At 43.0% G+C, this 25,117-nt stretch overlaps 1 long non-coding RNA gene across 1 annotated transcript; it reads left to right on the plus strand.

Moving 5' to 3' along the window:
- Positions 1–4,323: 4,323 nt before the first annotated feature.
- LOC123569155 (uncharacterized) lies at positions 4,324–15,439 on the plus strand. The gene is made up of 4 exons (XR_006692725.3): positions 4,324–5,216; positions 8,021–8,703; positions 12,547–12,659; positions 14,630–15,439. It is a non-coding gene; the product is annotated as an uncharacterized lncRNA (long non-coding RNA).
- Positions 15,440–25,117: the final 9,678 nt, after the last annotated feature.

Below are 25,117 nucleotides of genomic sequence, written 5' to 3' on the forward strand. Positions count from 1 at the left end.
TGAATGTCCAGCCTAGAAGGAATTAGTCCTTCTTTGAGCTGATGTGGTCAGTGCATATCCATTTAGATTCCTTTACCATTGGGGGCCTACCTGTGGCCAGCATCTGCATCTCTTTGTCAGAGGATAGAGCCCAGGGCTGCCGGCGACTGTTTCGCCTGCACACAGGACAGCTGGAAGTACCTGGGAGATTACCCACCCCCACCCACCTTTTTTCTGGTAATTGATGGGTGCTGAGGCATAAGTACTCCAGCCGCCGGCTCCTGACCAAGACGACTCAGGGGTGTGACCTTTACCAGAACTCCCTGGTGGGACTGAGCCAAAGTTCTCCTCCGAGTGCCTTGTGTGATACGGTGCTCCACTGCCTTACCTGTTTTTCTGGGAGCACTTCCTAATACACCACTTTCACATGAATCCTCCTCCAGGGTTGCTTCTGGGGACCCCAATTAAGATGCAGCCGTGCAGAGGCAGTTGTCCAGGCTGTAACACAGAACCCAACTGGGCTTACTCAGACTGCCAAAGGGCTTCACCGTCCAAATGCACAGGTCCTCCAAATTGGCTGCTTTTTTTAAAAACAAACTGAAAACATTTCAACAAAGGAGCCATTTTTTAAAAAGCTCTTTTATAAAACCATTTACCTTTGTAGCATTTTAAAGGAGTTTTCGTATACATGGTTTCACTTGAGTCTCATTACATTCCTGATATAGCAAGAAGTTATTATCCTCTTTTTCAAGTGAGGGAGTTAAGGCCCAAATTGATGAAGTGATTAGACAAAGTAACCCAAGAGGTACACCGCAGAATAAGATGTAGAAACCCACATTTTCTAACCCTGGTTCAGCCATAGGACTGACAGTTTTTGATAGTGTGACTGATGATGGTGAAGAGGTGTTATCAGGCATTTTTATTGGTGTTTTGAACATATTTATTTATCCTGTTGTAATGTCTCAGAGCTGGTCCTCTCCATTATTCTTAAAAAGGAAAAACCTTTTATGTAATTTTTCTCATTGTGAAAGTAATACATTCTCATTACATAAAATTTTGAATGTACAGAAAAAAGGACAATGTAAAAAAACTTTTCATAATTCCAAAAGTTTCTTTTAGTCTTTTATTCTGGTCCTTTCTTTTTCCTGTGCAATTATTTCTTTCTGTGTTATATGCTCAAAATAATTTACACTTAATTATACCTATAATTGCCAATGCACAACCATCTTTGTTGATCTGTGAGGGCCCCCTTTGTTTTGTTCTAATCACACACTTTTCCATTACAAAATGAGCTTTAAATATCTTGTGCTGGAAAGTAAGGCAGTGCTCAAAAAAGTGATGTGGACCTGTCAAAAGGACAAGGAAATCAACTTGAAGAGGCTTCCACTGGCCAAATCTAGGGCAATTTAAGCATCAACATAATTAAGGAAATAAAGAAAATAAACCATTGAAAAATAGGAATCTATGAGTCTGTGCAATAAAAAACAGAGCAATAATAAGTAGATAAGTAACAGGAGAGAGGAGCGGTCTCTTGCTTACAGTAAAATGCCAACCATTAAATATGAAGACAGTGCTAGAGTTGGAAGATCATCATTTTGCAACTATCATGGTAAACATTGATTTGAATAAGAATCTTCAAAGGGTGTGACACCTTAGGGGGAAATTTTTTATTTATAGAAAAGTTACAAAGGTAATGCAGGAAATTCCCATATACCATCACGAAGTATTCCCTAATGTTAACATGTTTCTGTTTTTGTGTTTGAGACAGGATCTCTCTCTCTGTCACCCAGGCTGGAGTGCAGTGGTGCAATCACGGCTCACTGCAGCCTCAAACTCACATGCTCAAGTGATCCTCCCACATCAGCCTCCCATGTAGCTGGGACTCCAGGTGCACACCACCATGCCTGGATAATTTTTAAATTTTTTTGTAGAGATGGGGGTCTCGCTATATGCACTTGGCCGGTCTCGAACTCCTGGCTTCAAACTATTCTTCCAACTCGGCCTCTCAAACTGTTGGGATCACAGGCATGAGCCACCACACCCAGCCCAGAATCCTTCTTGCCCCAACTCCTCCATGAAGCTTTCTTGATTATTTCCCTCCTATCAGAATTTTTCTCTGTTTCTGTTTTACATTATCTTGACTAAGTTATATGCATGTCTACTTAGCACCTGCCTCATTGTACCTTGTTTTTGAATTAAGTGATGATATGTCTGTCTTCCCCTCTTACAGAAGGGAAAGAATGAAATCTAATCCCTCCACCTGGCAGAATGAAGAGTGTACTTACTCTATGGGTAGGTTCTCAGTGACTACTGCTGAAAGAATTCAAACTGCAATGGAAGAAGTTTCCTCATGGATCAAAAATCTTAACTGAAGACTTCATGTTTTCCATTGTTTTCCATTAACTGCAGCCACTTACATCTATTTAAGCTTCTGCTATCAAAAATGGGAAAGCAGCCAGTGACTTCTGCTTTAACCGAAGTTGTCTTGTATTTTTTGAAAACTTTTTTCTGTTTTTTAATTTTTTCTAGAGAAAGGGTCTTGCTCTGTCATCCAGGCTGGAGTGCAGTGGCACAATTGTAGCTTACTGACTTCAAACTCATGGACTCAAACAATCCTCTTGCCCTAGCCTCTCAAGTAGCTCAGACTACAAGTGCAAGCCCAGCTAATTTTTAAGATTTTTTGTAGAGATGGGGTCTCGTTATGTTGCTATGTAGCTGGTCTTGAACTCCTGGCCTCAAGCAATCCTCCTGCTGCCACCTCTCAAAATGTTAGGATTACAGGCCAGGCGCAGTGGCTCACGCCTGTAATCCCAGCACTTTGGGAGGCCGAGGCGGTTGGATAAATTGAGGTCAGGAGTTCAAGACCAGCCTGCTCAACATGGTGAAACCCCGTCTCTACTAAAAATACAAAAATTAGCCGGGTGTGGTAGTGCGTGCCTGTAATCCCAGCCACTTGGGAGGCTGAGGCAGGAGAATTGCTTGAGTCCAGGAGGCGGACGTTGCAGTGAACCAAGATGGCGCCACTGCACCCCAGCCTGAGCAACAGAGTGAGACTCTGTCTCAAAAAAAAAAAAAAAAGTGTTCGGAATACAGGCATGAGCACCTGTACCTGGTCAGTCTTTTGTACTAAAGGGAAGATGCTGATTTGGGTTGCAACACACTTTCACACTCTGCCATCTGTGTGGGCATGCACTGTGGAGTGATGCTAAGAACTGGCCTCCACATTTGAAGAGCACCTCTGAGGGGCCAGGACACCTCTCCAGGCCTCTCTTTTCATCCTAGACCATTTAATCTGCTGTAAGTGAAAACTGATTGATTCCTTTACAGTCTACTAGGTTTATTATTTTTTATGATTTTTTTTTTATGTCTCTAGGTATGAGAAAACAGAAATAGAGATTTGGGTGACTTTAGCTGTTTAGAGTAAGGTGACCAAACCTCCTTTCTGCCTGTTCCTGCTATTTGAAACACCACTGTTCTCCACACAATGAAAATGTCTTATTGCTTAAGGTAGTATACTCTGTTGTTTTATTTTTAATGATAGGAAAGAAGAAAGAAGTCATTTTATTTTGGATTGTGGTATTCATTGATTGGAAACCTCCCAGGTTGTTTTCTAGTTCTGTACAACTTGGAAAGAAAAAAGTACAAGTCAGGGAGACAAATATTTGCGAGTGATGTGTACATTTCAAGAATGTTTACCCAATTCCGGGAAGAACCATTTGCCACTCAAAGGCCCCGCCACCTGTCCTCATCACCATGTCACCCTGTAGAAGGTCAAGTGGCCTTATGCATGAGGCTAATTCCCTGCATTCCAGATCAAGGGGCAGAGAGGGACAGGCAAAGTCACTGCTGTCTTGAGCAGCCAGTGGCCATGACGGAATTAGGACCAGAGGCCCACAGTTGCAAAGATAACTCAAATACCCGATAGGCTTCCTTCAAAGGCCGAAAAGTACAGGCTTGGGGCTTCGCTCACTTGGAACAAAACTTTATGAAAAGAAACAGTCAGGTACATTGAAGTCTAGGCATCTTTAAGACAAGTAACCTCCAATGCCATTTACATAGTATGTTATGGTTTATTGTATACATCTCACCAGCCTGCTAAAAAGAAAAAGGGTCTCTCCTGAAGGCTGAGTTCTAGCCCCAGCTCAGATACTGACTTGCTGTATCTTAGATACAATTTAGATACTGACTTGGGCAGGTAACTTAATTTCTCTGGGTCCCAAGTTCCTCATTTGTAAAATAAGGGGTGGAGTAGGTCATGTCTAAATTGGTCCCCGATTCTTCCCTTGTAACCCAAATGATGACTCTGAGATAGGCAGGGAAAAGAACACTATCCTCATTTTACAGATAAAGAAAACAGAGGCTCACCGAGGAAAAGATTCCTGGCCAAGGTGGATTAGAATCCTCTAACGTCTGTATTTTTTAATTTACACTGAAGACACCATTGCATGGCTGCTGTGGGAATTTTTCTACTGGGGACAGAAGGCATTGTGGGTGAAGGACATCATGAACAAAGGCCCAGAGCCCCGTCGCTGCAGCCCAGGCTCATCTGCTTCCCTCAGGATGCTCACCCCTCTCTCTTTAGGGGTTCCAAAGTTGGCTTATTGATGTTATGTAACCTTGATTTCTATCAACACCTGAAAAAGATACCACAGGCAACCAGTCAGAAATAACCCCGGAATGGCAAGAATGCAGCCGCATCTCTTAAGCATGTGAGCAAAGAGCATGCTGACTGAGTCCAAGCGGAGAAACGCCTGAACTGAGAAGTAGCCTCCACAGGCCACATGGGCAGCAGAGACGTGAATTCAGAAGATGGGAATTCCCTGGACAGCCGCAAACTGTCACCTGCTGTGAGTAGCACCCAAGTCATCTCATGTACTCCTCACAGCAGTCCTAGAGGTGGCAAACGTCATCATCCCCATTTTACAGTGGAGAAAGCTAAGCCCCTCCGAGCCTGGGGAGCCTGCCCAGAGAGTCTCTATGTATTGCAACTGGGGTGGAATTTGAACCCAGGTCTGCCTGTCTGCAAGGACAAGGTCTCTTTCCATTAATTACCCCATGACCACATTCTACCTTCCAGATTATTTTGAGATACTTTGCAAAATTCTGTAGTCACACGCAAAAGATTGAATAGTCATCTTGAACAAGTAATGTTTGGATACCTCTGGGGTGGAAAACTATGTGGTTCCTGGGCATGGAAAGGAGGGAGATCTCTTCTTCAGCGTTTATCCTTTACACTGGTAACATTTTGAACCATATGCATGTATTACCTATTCAAATCAATGAATGAATTTTTGTTTGATTTGTTTTTTGAGAAAGGATCTCACTCTGTCACCCATGCAGTGATCAGGGCTCACTGCAGCCTCGATCTCCTGGGTTCAGGAGATCCTCCCACCTCAGCCTCCCAAGTAGCTGGAACTACGGGGGTATGCCACCATGCCTGGCTAATTTTTTGTATTTTTTTGTAGAGACAAGGTTTTGCCATGTTTCCCAGTCTGGAATTAATTAAATTTAACAAAAGGCAATCTAGTATATTGGTTTCTGGTGGCAACTATAACCAATTGCCACAGCCTGGGTAGCTTAAAACTACAGAAATGTATTCTCTCGCAGTTCTAGAGGTCAGAAGTCTGAAATCAAGGTGTCAAGAGGGCCCTACTCCCTTCTGAGGCTCTAGGGGAGAGTCCATCCCCTGCCTCTTCCAGCTTCTGATGGCCTCAGGCATTCCTTGGCTTGTGGCCACATCACTCCAACCTCTGTAGTCACATTGCTTCTTCCTCCTCTTCTCTGTGTGTCTGTCTTATAAAGTCATATGTGATTGCTTATAAGACCAGCCACGGAATCCAGAATAAGTTCTGCTTCTCAAGATCCTTCACCACATCTTTGTCATATAAGGAAATAATCACTCTTTTACTATATAAGATCATAGTTACAGGTAGCAGGGATTAGGATGTGAACGCAGCTTTTGGGGCCACCATCCAACCCACTACACTAGAAATTAGCAGGTGAATCTCCACCCCTTCCCTGTTTGATGTTATTTTGTCTCTCTCAGTATATTCCTTTGGGTGGGACACTTGTGTCTAAAAACAGCAATTGTTGGTTTGAATCTCATCTATAGCATTTCTCTGGCCTTCTTTTTTTTTTTTTTTTTTTAAGCAGAGTCTCGCTGTGTTGCCCAGGCTGGAGTGCAGTGGCACAATCTCGGCTCAGTGCAACCTCCACCTCCTGGGTTCAGGCGATTCTTCTGTCTAAGCCTCCCAAGTAGCTGGGATTACAGGTGCATGCCACCACGCCTGGCTTTTTTTTTTTGTATTTTTAGTTGAGATGGGGTTTCACCATGTTGGCCAGGCTGGTCTCAAACTCCTGACCTCAGGTGATCCACCCGCTTTGGCCTTCCACAGTGTTGGGATTGCAGGCGTGAGCCACCGCGCCCGGCCTCTGTGGCCTTCTTGAAGGGTTATGTGCTTAAGCTTGGGCATCAGCCGGATGTGTCTTCTAATCTCAGTTCCTTCGTTTGCCACCTGGGGGGCCTTCAGGAAAACAAATGTGCACATTTTCCCGGATTAATACCCCTCAAGCACAGTTCTGATGACGTTACCTCCCTTTTTTCCAGGCCTTCAGTGGCTTCTAGTACCAACCAAATGCTTTACACACCCCTTGCCTTGGCGTTCAAGGCCTCCTACTCTTTCATGGCCCCCCTGCTCAGGCCCTAAGTTTCTAGCGAGTTCATCTCATAATGACATAGACTTACCTTGCTCTTCCATGCTTCCCTGCCTTGCTCATGCTCTTCCCCTGGCTAGAATCCCTTTTCTTCCTCAACACGTGTTTACATCCTTCTCATCCTTAAGGCCCAGCTCAATGCCACTTCCTCCATGATGCCTTTCTTCGTCTTTTTATTCAGGCAGAATCTCTACTTCCACAACTTCCTCAGTGCACCACATGTCCTGCACAATCTGCCAGGCGTGGCTCTGTAGTGTAAGCCTCTCCACTGGCCTCCTTCTCCCCTGGTGACCGGAGGGCTCTTGCAGGCAGGAAATGTTCATCTTAGGCACTGTTAGAGCCAGGAGCAAGGCCTGTGGGAGGATATGTGCTCAGTGTTCAGTTCTTCCTTCCTTTCCTCTTTTCTTTCGTTCTTTTTTTCTTTTCTTTTGAGACAGGGTCCTGCTTTGTTGCCCAGGTTGGTCTTGAACTCCTGGTTTCAAGTGATCCTCTTCCCTCAGCTTCCTAAAGTACTGGGATTATGGGCGTGAGCCACAGCACCCAGCCCAGTACTGATTCTTAAGCTGAATTGACATAGAAAGAATAGAAACTGCACTGGAAGTATCCTTAGTGGTCACGTGTTCAAACTCTCATTCTACAGACAAGGAAATTGAGACCCAGACTGGGAAAGGACATGTCTTCCAGCCCAGTCTTTTGGGAAAATTTGAGGAATTAAAAGAGAAGGTTGAGAGGTTCAATTTGGGGCCCTATCAGCCTCTGACTTGTGAATCTCTTCATTTGTAATGATGTCGATTGGCAAAGGGCATGCATTTAATGGTGAATTTTGTTTAGGAAGTCAAAAAGGCCAGATCACTTGAGGTCAGGAGTTCAAGATCAGCCTGGCCAACATGGTGAAATCCCACCTCTACTAAAAATACAAAAATTAGCTGGGTGTGGTGGTGGGTGCCTGTAATCCCAGCTACTTGGGAGGCCGAGATAAGAGAATCACATGAACCCAGGAGGTGGAGGTTGCAGTGAGCCAAGATCACGCTGCTGCACTCCAGCCTGGGTGACAGAGCAAGAGCCTATCTAAGGAGGAGGAGGAGGAGGAGGCAACGGAGGTGGAGGGGGAGGGGGAGGGGGAGGGGAGGGGGAGCGGAGGGGGAGGGGAGGGGGAGCGGAGGGGGAGGGGAGGGGGAGGGAAAAAAAGAAACATACAATTTTGTTTCTCTCTATGCTCAAGCTGTTACCAGCAAATTGCAACTCTAATCTCACACTTGGCTTGGTTAGCATGCACTTTGTATTTCACCCCAATTTTGTTGTTGTTTTTTAACCTTTCCTTACTCAGCTTTAGGCCAGAACGTCCAGATTCAAAGTTTTGGCACTGTCTTTGAGAGTCCTATTTTCCCAGGGGAAACACAGCAGGAAAATGTAAGTTGCCTTACCTAACAAATCCTTCCAGTCATGTATAACCTCGGAAGGGCAAACCAGTCTTCATCAACATATTTTTGCTGTCTGGTGAAGTATAAAAAGCGTGAAGCAGAAAGGCAGATTGGAACACCTGTGGCTATTATGAAAACCACGCCACTTCCCAGCCTTGCGTGTTTTCTGCTCAGAAGGTATGCACCTGTCAGCCACAGCTGAAAACCCAGCAATCGAGGGCCCAGAGCTAGGGCTCAGATGAGTTGACTGAGGAATTAGAAGGATTTCAAAATAAGCCTATTAATTCTGTTGGATTGAAATATCTTCCATCTTCACACAGCCAAAGATAGCTGAACTTTTGTTTGACATTTTACACAGTGTCTTATGCCTGCCTGAAAGAAAGGGTGCAGGTCTTCACAGAATGGGGAAAGTCCAGAGATAATCTGGACTCCAGAGACAATAGCTTGGATTCTGAGCTGTCACTTACCAGCCAAAAGGGAATCCTGGCCGGGTCATTGAAGTTCCCTGAGTCTCAACTACCTCATCTGTAAAAGGGTCTCATCAGGCCCACATTAGATTATCTATTCGACCATCAGTTCGAGCTCTAAGGTAATGTGTCAATGTTCATGTTATTACCAACTTGAGAGAAAAAGAAAAGCAAAACTTGGTGGTTCCGAGAAGACCATTTATCTGGATTTTCTGTTATAGAAAGGTCAAAATCACCCATCCTTCCTAATCTTGGTCCTTTGATGTATGTCTGATTGAGGGAAGAGGTGGTCCCAGCACCTGGGGTGGGAAGAGCTTGCAGGGGGACCCAGGTGGACTTAGCTGCGGGAGGGGATTAGCTGACTCTCAGGGCCATCATTCAGAACAGCTGAATCGTCCTCTGTGTTCTAGAAGGAACATCTTCATTCTTCCTTCTGGGCCCCAAGTATTTGAAACACCACCATCTCTTGGAAGGCAGAAAGTCTTACCTAAAATTGTTTTCTTCATTTATACACTTACTGAATATAAAAACAAATGCTAATACTCTTGTTAAACGGAGGGCTCAGATTTTAACTACATAAAATCTGTATATACATAGAAGAAAAGACTTGATGAAAATGTTAATAGTGATTGTATTTGAGATAATAGATAATCAACTTTTACTGCTTTTCTATGTTTTCTAAAAACCTAAAAGTGTTCATGAATTGCTGTTATATGAAAAAAATATTCTATTCAGAAATATTTTAAGGCCCCAAAGGGATAATTCATTTATGTATTTTTATGAGAATTACATATACCATTTCAATAAAAATTAATGATACTATTAATAATACTAAAGCATCTGAAAGTAAGATGTTCTATGAATATTAATAAAGATACCAAGTCTGAGTCACTGAAAAGGTACAGCACAGTGAAAGTATATTATGATCAATTTCTTACACATTAAAATATCTGTATGATAAAAAAATTCACTTCTGAAAATAGTGCTTGTTTTTTTTTTTTTAGATGAAGTCTTGCTCTGTAGCCCAGGCTGGAGTGCAGTGGTGTAATCTTGGCTCACTGCAACCTCTGCCTCCTGGGTCCTGGTTCAAGCAATTCTCCTGCCTCAGCCTCTCGAGTAGCTGGGATTACAGGAATGCGCCACTATGCCCAGTTAATTTTTTTTTGTTTTTAGTAGAGACGGGGTTTCACCATGTTAGCCAGGCAGGCCTTGAACTCCTGACCTCGTGATCTGCCTGTCTCGGCCTTCCAAAGTGCTGGGATTACAGGCGTGAGCCACCACACCTAGACAATAGCACACTTATAGTAAGGAATATTTGATACATTTAAAAGCACAGCACATGTTTAAAAGAATGTGGGCAACCTCTTGGGGTTTGTTTTACTGGAATATTTCTTTCTGTTTTTTGTTTTTTTGAGACAGGGTCTATCCCTGTTGCCCAGGTTGGAGTGCAGTGTCACTAACCTGACTCTCTGCAGCCTCCACCTCATGGGCTCAAATTATCCTCCTGCTTCAGCCTCCCACGTAGCTGGAACCACAAGCTAATTTTTGTGTGTGTGGAGATGGGGTCTTGCTATGTTGTCCAGCTCGTCTTGAACTCCTAGGCTCAAGTAATCCTCCCCTCTTGGCTTCCCAAAGTGGTGGGATTACAGGCATGAGCCACCGTGTTCACCCTCAGGATTTAACCTGTATCTATTTAGGCTCAAAAACATTGTCAACATTTCTCAAAGTCATAAATTGGAATTAATGGAGGGATGTATTAATATTTTAAAATATTGCAATTGTTACTAGCAAACATATATAATAGAAATGTATGTTCTAGAGCAGTGGTAACCAAAATTAAATTCCATGGGACCATCATTTGGTAAGAGGTCTTAGATGTTACCTGAGAAGAGGTTCAGTGGTCAGAGATGTCAGGTAAACCCTACATCCAGGTATTCAACAGGCTCATCTTTGCATGGCTTTTTGGAGCCTCAAGTATATTGATTTTCACTGTGACTCTCCAAAAGGAGTGCACAATGTATAGCATGTGCCCATAACATTTGTCCAGAAAGTCATTTTAAAAAATCTTAGGCTGGGCATGGTGACTCACACTCCAAGCAATTTGGGAAGCCACAGTGGGAGGATTGCTTGAGCCCAGGAGTTTGAGACCCACCTGGGAAAGATACAGAGACCCTGTCTCTACAAAATATCAAGAAAATTAGCTGGATATGGTGGCTCACGCAGGCCTGTAGTCCCAGCTACTTGGGAGGCTGAGGTGGGAGGATCACTTGAGCTCAGGAGTTTAAGGATGCAGTGAGCTAAGATCATCCCCACTGGACTCCAGCCCAGGTGACAGACCAAAACCTTGCCTCAAAAATGAAATGAAATAAAATAAAATAAAATAGAAATCTTCCACAAAGAAGATTTCTCATTGGGATATGCCATGTCATAGGCATATAAAGGCTTTACAAAATCTTTTCAATTTTAGTTTTGAGGCCATGAAGCAGAGTTTGTCTATCTCTGTTGTCACAAAGGGGGTATTTTGCTGAGTGCAGTGGCTCATGCCTGTAATCCCAGCACTTTGAGAGGCTGAGGCGGGTGGATCACCTGAGGTGAGGAGTTCAAGACCAGCCTGGTCAACATGGTAAAACCCTGTCTCTACTAAAAATACAAAACATTAGCCATGCACCTATAATCCCAGCTACTCGGGAAGCTGAGGCAGGAGAATCACTTGAACCCTGGAGGCAGAGGTTGCAATGAGCTGAGACTGTGCCATTGCACTCCAGCCTGGGCAAAAAGAGTGACTCTCCATCTCAAAATACATAATACATGCATACATACATACAAAACAAAGGGGGCATTTTATAAATTTGAAGCTCATATATGGGTCACAATAAACCATTTAATGAGTCATATTACACGGACCCAAAGCCTAGTTCTCATTGTTGGGATGCGTCTCATTCAAGTCATTCCCTGGCAGGAGTTCTACAGGTGCACACCACCAGAAAGCCTGAAGGGACTTTTGAGCTTCATCACAAGCTCCATGCTTTGACCTCCTTTATGAAAAGGCTGAGGAATGACATGCAACCCTGCACCTCCCTCCTGCCCCCCAACACACAAATGCACACCCTTTGCTGGCATGCGAAGCGTGCTTAGAAAGGAGAGGAAAAACCCAAACCACAAAACCCCACATTCCTTTCAAGGGCTGTCTGTGTACACACCCTGGACCTTTGACTTCCTTTCCCTGGTGAACAGGGGTTTTTCAAGGCTTTGAGTCAGGACTTAAGGACTGTTGAGATGCAACTCTAACATGTCCTGGCTTTATGATTTCAGCAGTTACCCTCCTGGGGCTCTGTTTTTTCTCTGTAAAATGGAGATAATGAGCCCTAGGACCTGTCTAACTTCCAGGACTGTTCTAAGGATAAAACAGACTCCACTATTCACTTTATCACTTATTTAGCCAATCTTTGTCATCGCACTAAACACAGGGCATCCATTCTTTCTAAAGACCACAAAATGGCAAAACTAATGACAAATGAAAACAATCATAACATTTCACAGAGGTGGTTCATATCCATAACACATGAAGAGTGCTTACATACAAATTTAAATATATATGGGCCATTAAAAAATTGGCAAAAGTCAAGAATATGCATTGACTTTTGCTAATAAATGTATAAACCAAAGAAAATGATTTTGTGTTGGAGAAGCAGCACAAAGGCCAAAAAACATATTTTATGTTGATGCTCATTTTGAAATTTTCAAATTGCTTGGTTATTACACCTGCTACTAGATGTTGTGATTTAGGTGTGTTAATAATAAAACCCACATTTTACTATGTTGCATTCTGAGACAGAGTCCTCCGGCTTTATCAGAGTGCCAGAGGTCTATGGCAAGGAATCCCTGATCTCTAGGAATCTGATAAAATGAAGTTTGGTGTATCCATATAATGAAATGCTGTGTTGATATTAACATTGATGTTTTAGGTAAAGATGTAGAGCAACCGGAACTTTCATACACTGCTGCAACCACTTTGGAGACTATCAGCTTTTTCCACTAAAGCTGAACATTATAGTCCAGAAATTGCACTCCTGAGCAGGTAGGTAACAAAAGTATATACCTGTGTTCACCAAAAGACATCTAAAGAATGTTCATAGCAGCTGAAATAGCTGAAACCTGGAAACAGCCCCGATGTCCATCAACAGTAGAATGGATAAGTAAATTGTGATATATGTATACAAAAGAATACTACATATGTCAATGAGTGAAGGAACTATAGCTATATGCAACAACATGAATCTCATTCATATACTGTTGAGTGAAAAAATATAGACAAAAATAAATACTGTATAATTCTACCATAGAGTTTAAAAACCAAACAAGACCATTTTTAGAAATCAGAAGTCAGAATTATGTTACTTTTGGGCAAGAGGTGACAGTAACTTGGAGAGGGTCCAAAAGATTTTGGGGGATGCTGGTAATGTTCTCGTAGTTTATCTTGGTCGTGAATACAAAAGCAGAGTCAATATGTGAAGATTTACACCTATGATTTTTTGCATGTTTCTGTGAGATTTACACCTATGTTTTTTGCATGTTTCTGCTTTTATGTTCTACTTTAATCAAAAGTCTGCTTAAAAATGACATAGAAACATTTTCACGACATTGAAAGATATTTGTGTTGTCATGTTATATTAAAAACTACAGATTTGTGTATAGTGTGCTTCCTCTTATTCCCCTTCAAGGTCATCATACATATGGCTTTTCAATACATGACATATCTTTAGGAGGATATATAAGCAATTGATGAAAGTGGTTGCTTCTGGAGATTGAGAATGGGAGAGAGATTTATATTTTACTTCATGTCAGGGGTGTCCAATCTTTTGACTTCCCTGGGCCACACTGGAAGAATTGTCTTGGGCCACACGTAAAATACATTAACACTAATGATAGCTGATGAGCTTTAAAAAATTGCAGAAAAAATTTCATGTTTAAAGAAAGTTTACAATTTGTGCTGGGCCACATTCAAAGCTATCCTGGGCCGTATGTGGCCCATGGACTGTGGGATGGACAAGTTCGCTTTAAGCTATTTTGTACGTTCTGAAGATTTAACTGTGTATATGTATTGCCAATTCAATGAATAAATAAATCAGACTATAAAACTATAATCTCATTTTTGTGAAAATAAAGGACTGTCACTATCAATATAAAATGATAATTATGTTTACCTCTGGGTAATGAAATTATGAATTGTTTTATTTTATTTTTATTTATTTGTTTATTTTTAAGACAGTGTCTAGCTCTGTCACCCAGGCTGGAGTGCAGTGGTGTGATCACAGCTCACTGCAGCTGGGAACTCCTGGGCTCAAGCAGTCCTCCTACCTCAACATCCTGAGTAGCTGGGACTACAGGTGCACACCATTGCACCTGACTGATTTTTAAATTTTTTGTAGAGATGGGTTGGGGGTCTTGCCATGTTGCCCAGCTGGTCTCGAACTCCCAGACTCAAGCAATCCTACCCCCGCAGTCTCCCAAAGTGCTGAGATCACAGGCATAAACCATCGCGCCTGTCTTGTTTTATTTTATTTTTTAAATCTGATTTTCTCAGTCTTCTAGCATGAACATGTATTTCTTTTGAGAATGAGAAGTCATTATACCTTTTTTGGTAATGCAGTTTTTATCAGTGTTTTGAGGTATAATTTGCAAATGGTAAAATGCACTGATTTTTAAGTTCATTGTTCAATAAGTTACAAATGTATATATATCTATGTCATCACTCAATCGAAACCTAGAATGTTTTCATCCCCTGGAAAGTTCCTTCTCAGCCTTTGTAGTCAACCCTCCCATTGCGTAAGGAGACAACCATTGACCTAATTTCTATCACTGTAGCTTAGTTTTGCCTGCTTTGAAGAAATAGAAATTGTACAGTCCATACTCTTTTTATATATGGCCTATTTTGCTCAATATAATGCTTCTGAGATGTATTTATATTTTTGTGTGTATCCGTAGTTCATTATAATTTTTTTAAATAAGGAGTAACATCTTAACTACTTCTTGCTTTCTGATCTACAGGATGAGACAGCATCCACACGAAAATAATCCTCTACAGACTCTCCAAGCATGTCCGCTGTAGGCAGGAGTTATCCTACAACCTTCCCATCCTGGGAGGAGAGGTAACACCCACCCACCCCATTCCATTCTGGCCTGCCCCCTCCTCTGGCGGCAGCGCCAGTCTCAGGTGAGAGCCACCCTGCTTGTTGCCATTGTTCTGCAAGTGACAGCCTCGGGGGCAAATGGAAAGCCGTCAACCTGAGGGCTGTCAACGGCAGACAAGAATTCCTTTCTTTGTCAGGCTGGGTGGTCTTTGTGGCTTCAGCATCAACCTGTACAAAGATGATAAACATCGTGTGCGCTTGCAGGAAAACATCGCCACCACCCAACAACTCTAACCACACTCCTTTGTGAGGCCAAGATTAGCCTGTATGTGGCTTCCCTTGACTGTGTACAAATCATCAAGTCCCAGCCCCAGTGAGGGCATCCAGAGGTCATTTATTCCATGTCCCCCCATGTAGTCCTCCGACCTGCTGCCTCATGACATTTATTTGTACCAGAATCTTAATCATAGACAGTTGGATGATCCCTTAGAGATCTCCTGGTTCAACGCTCTCAGGCTACAAGAGGGGGTCCAGACACAGGCTGTGACTTGTCCAAGGTCACACAGCACAAGGACTAGGGCAGGGCAAGAACCCATGTCCTGCAAGCCTTCCCCTTTGGAGTATCCTTTCCACTACTCCAAGCTGCTTTTGTTAATGTCACCCTCACCCCCAAGGTGCCATGTAGTGTAATTTCTAACTTTCCAATAAAAAAGGAGTGTGTGTGTGAGTAACCTACATACTTGGGGAACCTCCTGCTGCCTGGGGTATAAAGGCTTTCTTGCGTTTGTGGCCAGGACAATCGAGGCCGCTTCATTAAAGAATAGTTTGGTGCCCTCTAGTGGCTGTCAGTAACAATGACAATCACTGCCCCTCTTCCTGGGCATCTGCTGAGCAGGACATTCAACGTGCAACTTTATTTCTAATTTTGAATCCAAACAACGGGCCTGAAGAGTAGGCAGTTTTATCCCAATTTTAGAAAGGATGAAATTGCTCAAGATGATTGAGGCTAGATTCAAACCCAGCCATGTTTCTTCCGCTCCTCTGTGTCAGCACTACTACTGAACACGTGGGCAGGCCTAGGCTGGACATTAGTGGCTTGCTCAAGACCGCAAGTCCGGTAAACCCCATGCTTGCTGTTCACCGTGCCAGGCTGCTCCCCAGAAGGAAAGCGGCATACAAAGTGCCCAAGGAAACTTCTTCCCTGTGGTAGCCTTTCTCCAGAAGGGGAACTAGGAGGAGAACTAGGGTGTCTCTGGGCCTTCCTCTGTACCCAGGCATATGTAGGAAGGAGGTTCCAAGAGACTCAGAGCTGCAGAAAACACATTTGATCCACTTGATTCAACCATGCTGTGCAACCGAGCCCCAGGAGTAAATGCATGAATGAATGAATGAATGAATGGAGTGGCCTAGACACTAGGATGAGGACTATTGGCAGAGGCTGTGCGGGTCAGGGGTGGTTTTGCAGTTGTACTATAAAGAGATTGATCCCAATTTAATTTGAGGAATCCATTTCTATAGATCAGAGCAGTCCACAGATACAGAAGGCTGCTCCCGTGGGGGTGAACTCCACATCCCAGGGATATGTAAGCAAGTTGAGAAGACTTCAGTGGAGTTGTCGAAAGGGGATTTCGAGCCTGTATGTGTTTTGGTTTTGGGCTTTTTGTTTGTTTGTTTGTTTTGTTTTGTTTTGTTTGACACTCTGTTGCCAGGCTGGAGTGCAGTGGCATAATCTCGGCTCATTGCAGCCTCTGCCTCCCTGGTTCAAGTGATTCTCCTGCCTTAGCCTCCCAAGTAGCTGGGATTACAGGTGTGCGCCACCACACCCAGCTAATTTTTGTATTTTTAGTAGAGATGGAGTTTCACCATGCTGGCCAGGATGGTCTCCAACTCCTGACCTTGTGATCTGCCCGCCTCAGCCTCCCAAAGTGCTGGGATTATAGGCGTGAGCCACCGTGCCTGGTTGATGGCTCTCTGATTCCCTGATGGTGTCTAGAACTGAACACAAGCTCCAGATGTGGTTTCAGCAGACCCAAACAGCGGAACAAACACCTCCCTCGGTTCGGGCACTGCTTTTGTTCTTGTCACCTCAGGTCACCCATCTCTTTTCAGAAGCCATGTCACACTGTTGGTTCCCACTTAGTTTGTAGGACACCAAGGCCATCAGATTATTTTATGAGCCCTTCTCAAGAGCAATCTACCCTTACCTAACATGAAAATCATAGACACTGAAGGTAGAACATTGTCCTAGAGGTCATCTAAGGCCACTTCCCACACATGCAGAAAGAGACCCTTTCCTCAAATACCCTGTATTACTCCGTTCTCATATTGCTTTAAAGAAATACCCGAGCCTGGGTAATTTATAAAGATAAAAGAGGTTCAATGGACTCACGGTTTCACATGGCTGGGAGGCCTCACAATCACGACAGAAGGTGAAGGAGGAGCATTGGCACCTCTTACATGGCGGCAGACAAGAGAGCCTGTGCACTGTTCCACGTGTGCACACTTCCCCAGTGCCCTTTATAAAACCATCAGATCTCATGAGACGTATTCACTAGCACAAGAACAGCCGGGTAAAACCTGTCCCCATGATTCAATTACCTCCCACCGGGTTCCTCCCATGATGCGTGGGGATTATGGGAACTACAGTTAAATATGAAATTTGGATGGGGACACAGCCAAACCATACCACACCCTTACAGCATTTTTTAAGTGAAGTGAGGAATTTGTATTTCCCTTTTTGTTCCATTCCTCCAAGAATGGATCTTGATTTTGTCGAAAGACACTTTAGTCTTTCCAGTTCTGTGTCATTCATAAATTTGATTAGGACAATTTCTACATTTTTATATATGTTGGTACATACTGGTTATGCATTCTGCTCATCAAGGTACCTCATAATCATTGTAGAAAATTTAGAAAATAGAGAAAGCATAAAGAAAACAATTAAAAACCCTGTGATATGTAGAATATATAAGGAACACTTACAATTCAATAATAAAAAGGCAAATAAATCAATTTTTAAATGGACAAAGGATTCGAACACATAATTATCTAAATAAGATATACCGATGGTCAATGTACACCTCAAAAGATGCTCAACATCATTAATCATTAGGGAAATGCAAATTGAAACCACCATGAGATACCACTTCTCACCCACCAGAATGGCTATAGTCAAAAAGATACGTGTTGGCAAAAATGTGGAGAAATTGGAACCCTCATATACTGCTGGTGGGAATGTAAAATAGTGCAGATACTTTAGAAAACAGTCTGGCAGTTCCTCAGAATGTTATAGAGTTAAATATTCCCCAGCAATTCCACTCCAAGTTCTATATCCGATTAAAATGATCATGTACATCCACGTAGAAACTTGTACACGGATGTTCACAGCAGCATTATTCATAATCATGAAAAAGTAAAAACAACCCAGTGTCCATCAGTGGAGGATTGGATGAATAAAATATGGTACATCCATATAATGGAATGTTGCTTGTCAATAAAAAACCAAAATATCATACAATACATATGAACCCTGAAAACATTATGCTAAGTGAAAGAAGCCAGACACAAAAGGCCATGTATTGTGTGATTCCATTAATGTGAAAAGTCAGGAATAGTCAAATTTCTGTCTATAGAGAAAGAAAGCAGATTAATGGTTGCCTAGGGCTGAGGAGCCTTGAGGGGAAATGGGGGTTTGACTGCTAATGCGTATGAGGTTTGTTTCTGGGGTGATGAACATGTTCTAAAATTGATTGTGGTGATGGTTGCACAACTCTGTGAATATACTGAAAATCATTGAGTTGTACACTTTAAATGGGTAATTTGTATGGTATGTGAATTATATAATTACATCTCAACAAAGCTGGGAGACACTACCTTTTATGAGTGCTTTGTGTAATCTCTCCAGTTGTGTTCTCACCAATGGTGGATGCAGTGTCAATCAGCAGCATTGGTTGGATATGAGTCCACTGCGGGCCAGCTCCTCTGCTGGTCCCTGGATGCAAAGGAATTCCACCTCAAGAAGTCAAGTGCATCTTGTATCATCCAGGGGAAATAAGCATCAGTATCATTATAATATAAGATGCAAGATTGGAAAATGGGTGTCCATAGAAGTTGGGGATGAGGGGCAAGGGATAAGCCTCAGAGGAGGGAAAAGATTACTTCCAGCTGAAACATTGGAAAAAGGCTTCAAGGAGAGGGAAATTGTATCCTTTCCAATAAGATTGTGACAGATGGTCATGGATGTGACCAGAAGGAGTCTAGATTGGACTTTAAGCTCCTTGAGCGGAAGACCATAGCTAATTCATTACTGGTCCTCAGCGCAGGACCTGGTTTGAAGAAGGTGCATAGTAAAGTTTGTGGAATGCTTGAACATACAAATGAAAGAATGAGTGACAATATAAACAAAAGATTTACAGGGAAAGAAAACAGCATGAGCAAAGCATGGAAATAGAAGGGCACAGGACAGGTCTAGAAAATGCAAACTTGTCCAGTGTAGCTAACGCATAAGGTTCACGATAAAGGTTTATGGAAGGAAAGTTCCTAAAGGGCTGCGGGTACCAGGTGATGGGAACTTACAATTATCTACAATTGGGAGTCAATAAATGATTTTTGAGCAAAGGAATGGGATGGCCAAAGCTGTACTTTAGAAAGATGGAGCTGTAAGCCTATGTGGAAGATGGATTAGAGGGGTCAGCCTGGAGTCTGGGAGACCAGTTCAGAGGCTACACAGGTAAAATTTGGTGGGGGCTAAACCAGGACAGTGGCAGTACAGCCAAGGAAGGAATTAAGGCCAGAGACACTCAACCTCTTTCCAAGCATTATAAAAACTACAAAAACTAGTGCATCTGGTGATAAATATTTTGCCCGTTCAACAGAACGATACGTATTAGAGGATACACTTGCCAATAAAAATATTAGTGGTTTGTGGTTTGAAGCTGCAACCACACTTGTTATAAAGGTAATTGAAAGGAAAACCCCCATTGGGGGTAATAAGAGAGGAGGAAACCACAAGACTATAACCCCATTATGAGCAGAGTTCATCTACATAATGGGTGAACCCTGGACCACATTCATCCTCCCTTGGCCCTACCCACAATGGGCAACGATAACTCCAAGACTAAGCTTGAGGCAGAGACGCCCTCTCTGTTTCAAGCCACTTGGTTAGCCACGTAGGGTATTGGCAAGAACCTGCTCTGATTCCAGCTCTGTGCTAACCCATGCAGGACAATCTCTAGTGGAGGAAGTAAGAGGAGACTTGTTCTAATTCAGAGGCTTATAATTTGGTGGTTGAGACTATTAATGCTGGGGTTGGGCTGTGCGTGCCTGAACCCAGCTCTGTCACTTATTAGCTGCATGATCTTGAACAAGTTGCTTAGCATCTCTGTGCTTTAGTTGCCTCATCTCTAAGACTAGTGAATATGCTTAAAAACCACCTAGTATTACAGTAAGCACCATATAAGTGTTGCTATTGTTACTGTTATTATTACAATAAATAATGGCCAATGCTAGACAACCATGGAACGGGTTGTTCTCAAGTGGAGTGCTCCGCATCACCAAAGGCACACAAGCAGAGACAAGGTGGTTATAAGTTTCAGCTTTGGACTGTGAGTTGTCAGTGCTAAAAAGATATGCAAGCAGTCTTATTCAGTATTATTCATCCAATTTATTTAATCCCACAAGCATTTGCTGAGCAGCTACTCTGTGCTGGATACCATGCTAAGCCCTTGGAGATATTGGGATGAATCACACAGCCTTAGCTCTTAAGGACCTGAAAAACTAGTGCTGATGGCAGGTGGGTATCACTTCTGGTGGGCTAAGTGCCACAGCACCAGCACAGAGGAGGATCAGGGACAGCCAGAGGAGGGAGTCGGGCTTCCAAAAAGCTGCAACGGGAAGCTAGGGACCTCTGGGCATATTCAGGATCTAGGGATGCAGAGTGGGAAGACGTGCCCTTGCTGGTCTGTGAGTGGTGAAGATTTTGACATCCAGAGCTGATGGCCCTGTCCTTAGTTGAAGCCGTTGTACACTCCCACTCCTTACTGCTTTTGGAAAGACAAATCTCTTGAGTCTTCGAGATGATTTTGAAACGTCTCCGCGCACACATTTTGTTGATAGATGCTCCACTATGATGTTTTTGCCCGATTCTTTTTTTCCTTTTGGTTCAGGGAGGTTGAAATCTAAGTTTCTTCAGAAGGAGGATTTGTCTGGCTGATCACAGAAAAAAGAGACTGCATTTCCTGGAGTACTAAATGAATGTAGCTTAAGGCATCAGGATCAGGCTAATTTCTGTGTTGCTGCGTCCTCGTTCCAGAAAGATTCCCCACTTAGTGTGCTTCTTCTCACAGATGTTTCCCTGTTGGGAATTGATGCCAATGATGTTCAAAGTGACCACATTAAGAAGTAAAGCTCCAGGGAACCAGGAAAGAAATAAAAACAAAAAAGAAAGCCACACACAGGTACTATTTACTAGATAATAAAGACAAATGTGTTCATACCCTGTCATCTCAGGCATGAGTCACCCGGGTAACGCACTTAGAGAGCAGGCCCTGTTAGGAAACCCTGCCAAGTTTCTCACTCTCCTTTCTGGCCTCCATTCTTATCTTCCTGCTCTTTTTGGGGCTTCGGTGAGGGCTTTCAATTCTTTCTGTGCTTCGTTAAGTATCCCTCTTTGAGCCAGGACCACAGGTGTGTTGGTAGGTGAGGGAGGTAGAAAGCAGGAAGATAAATGCAGTCACAGGTTTCCCCGAGACTGAATCAGGAGAGGCAAGAACACATCTACTGCTCTGTTTTCCTTGCCTGTTTTCCTTTTGTGCCCTGACCAAAATGACTCATGCTGCTTTGCTCTGGGCAGGCCCTCAAGCCTGGCACCCTGTGGGCTACATGGATTCGGGCACGCATTCTTCATTTCTCCAAAGGAGTCATTTTAGCTCCGTTGACTAACAATGCAGACCCAACTATACGAAACTTGCTAACAAAGGTCAGTACACCAAAGAAGAGGGAGTTACCAGCAAAAGAAGACCACAGTTACAAAAGCTGCCAAGAGTTACAGAATCTACGGCCTGTATGGCATCTGAGCTGTAGGTCACATTCTCCAGCACTGAGGCTTGGAATGCTTTGTTGGGGAGGAGATTCTCTGGATTAATTATTTTCAAAAGGTTACCTTGGGGGAAAACTGTGACCTTGCCCTCTAGAAATATTTCACCACATCAGGATTATTAGGGCTGTGGGGACCATAGGGGCCATCTAGTATGCGGGCTCTCAAATTTGGCTGCCCATCAGAATGATGTAGGGGGTGGGGGTGGGGCTTTACAAATCCTGATGCTCAGATCTCACTCTGACCCCCTGACATCAGAATCCCTGGGGGTGGGGCCTAAGCATTGGTATTTATTAAACACTCTGGGTGCTTCCCGGTACAGCCAAATTTGGGAACCTGTAATCTAGACTCTTACCATTCCAAGTGTGATCTGTGGTGCTGTAGCACCACCAGAGATAATGCCATTTCTTATTAGACACACACATTCTTTACTGTAATGGTAGACACATGCCATTATTCATTTGTTCAAACTCAGAATGTACAACTCCAAGAGCAGCCCTAATGTAAACTGTGGACTTTGGGTGATGATGACGTGTCAATATAGCTTTATCAGTTGTAACAGATGTATCACTCTGGTTGGGGACGTTAATAATGGGGGGGATATGTATGTGTGGGAGCAGGGAGTATGTGGAAAATCTTTGTATCTTACTCTCAGTTTGACTGTGAACTTAATATTATTCCAATGATAAAGTCTAAAAAACAGAAATGCATATTTTGGGTCCTACCATTAGACCTACTGAGTCAGAATATGTATTTAACAAGTTACAAGAGACTTCTATGTGCATTCGAATTTGATTTTTCCTTTTCTTGAAAGATTGAAAAATCTGGCAACAAGGGTCCCAAATTCTTTCTTTAAAACCACCAGCTGGAGTTGTACAGTAGCTGTCCTCTTTAAAGGGGATCTCCACACTCCAGTTTGCCTCAGTTTCACAACTGGCTAGGTTCTTTAACTTCTATTACCTACCTGGGCCTGGAGAGATATTGAGGTTTTTTTTTTTTTTTTCAATTGTGATATGATGTACCTAAAGTAAAACTGACCATTAGTGACATGTGGTACATTCACGATGTCGTGCAACCATCACCACCATCTAGTTCCAGAATATTTTTATTGTCTCAAAAGGAAACCCCTTATCTATTAAGCACTCACTCCCTGGTTCCTCTTCCTTTCAGCCCATGGCAACTACTAATCTGCTTTCTGTCACTGTAGGTTTGCTTACTCTGAATGTTTCATGTAAATGGAATTATACACTCTGTAGCATTTCATGTCTGGCTTCTTTCACTTAGCATAATATTTTCAAGGTTTATCTATGTTGTAGCATGTATCAGTACTTCATTCTTTTTTTTGGCTGAATAACATTTCTTTTTCTTTTCTTTTCTTTTTCTTTTTTTGTTTTTGTTTTTGTTTTTGTTTTTTGAGGCCGAGTTTTGCTCTGTCGCCCAGGCTGGAGTGCAGTGGCGAGATGTCCACTCACTGCAAGCTCCGCCTCCCAGGTTCATGCCATTCTCCTGCCTCAGCCTCCTGAGTAGCTGGGACTACAGGCACCTGCCACCATGCCCGGCTAATTTTTTTTTGTATTTTTAGTACAGATGGGGTCTCACCGTGTTAGCCAGGGTGGTCTTGATCTCCTGACCTTGTGATCCACCCGCTTTGGCCCCCCAAAGTGCTGGGATTACAGGCGTGAGCCACCGTGCCTGGCCAAATAATATTTTTTTGTGTGGATATACTCTATTTTGTTTATCCATTCATCAGTTGATGGGCAGTTGGGTAGTTTCCAGTTTTTGGTTATTGTGAATAGTGCTATGTGAACATTTGTGTGCAGGTTTTTGTTTGCACACCTGTTTTTAGTTCTTGTGGGAATATACTCATGAGTTGAATTACTGACTCATATGGTAATCCTATGTTTCGTGTTTTGAGGGACAGTCAAACCGTTTTCCACGGCAGCTGCACTAGTTTACATTCCCACCAATAACGCATGAGGTTCCATTTTTTTTTTTTACCTCCTTGCCAATACTTCTTTTCTTTTCTTTGTTTTGTTATTTTTCAAAATTCTAGCCATCATCATTAAAGACCATAAAGGCCACTTTGATTAAGTCTCTTTGGGAGGTATGAAGGCCATCTTCTAGTTTTTTAAGTTTCTTTCAGATGTTGGGGGCTGACTGGGAAATGAAGTGTAAATGGGTAGGTAGATTCTGCCCTCATGGGTATCAGGGCTTAAGGTGGTATAATTAGTTATGGCCCCTGAAATGAGGGAGAAGAAAAGAGCAGGATGTTCATTGGGGCCTTGTGTGATGTCTTTTATCTTTTCATAGTTTACAGCCTTAAGGGCAGCTTTATCCATGCCAGTTAGGAGGCATGATATTATATGGCTTCGTTTCTGTCTGTCTGAGGAAACTGCCTCATAATCCCAATTGGGGTCAGTTCTGGGGACAGCTAGGGTCCCTATAAGGTTATGGGCAGCATCTTGTTGGTGGAGAGTGTCTGCATAGGCTTGGGTGGCTGTCCAGATACATTCCCTGTCCTCCGGGGTGAGGGAGGAGGAGAGGATGACATAAATGTCATGCCAGGTAAGGTCATAAGATTGAGTGACATACAGAAATTCCTTGCGCGAGGAAATGGGGTCTGTGGAAAAGGAGCTGAGTCTCTTTTTAAGCTGGGAGAGGTTGGCTAGGGAGAAGGGAACATGAATTTGGACTATACCTTCGACCCTGACACCTTTCGCAAGGGAAGGACTTTGGAAAACATTTGGTTGTGGGAGTGACCTTTGGCAGAAGGGGGTTGGGTACAAGACCGGGTGTGTGGTGGAGAAGGAAGGTTGGGATGGAGGACCAGGATAAGGGGGTGGGGGAGAGGAGCCGAAGGAGAAGGAGGAGGGGATGGTGGTGGGAGGGGGACTGAGAGAGGCGGGTTTGTTGGCAGGGTTGAAATCAGAGAAGGAAGGGTTGCCTGGAGGTGTGAGGTGGTATCTCACTGTGCCTTAATTTGCATTTTCCTAATGACTAATGATGAATATTGTTTCATGTGTTTGTTGGCCATCTGTACATTCTCTTCAAAAAAATGTCGATTTAAGTTCCTTGCTCATTTTTAAATTGGGTTTTCTTTTTGTTGTTGAGCTGAAAGTGTTTGTTATAAATTCTGGATACTAGATCCTTATTGGATATCTGATTTGCAAATATCTTCTCCCATTCTGTGAGGCTTTTTACCCTCATTTTCTTCATAGTGTTCTTTGATGCAGAAAAGTTTTTAATTTTTTTTTGACCTCTGAACTTTTTATTGGCCTCCTGCTCCCCAAAGGGTATCCTACTTCTGCTGGC

The sequence above is a fragment of the Macaca fascicularis genome, chromosome 15 (genome assembly GCF_037993035.2).
Source record: "Macaca fascicularis isolate 582-1 chromosome 15, T2T-MFA8v1.1".
Taxonomy (NCBI): Eukaryota; Metazoa; Chordata; class Mammalia; order Primates; family Cercopithecidae; genus Macaca; species Macaca fascicularis.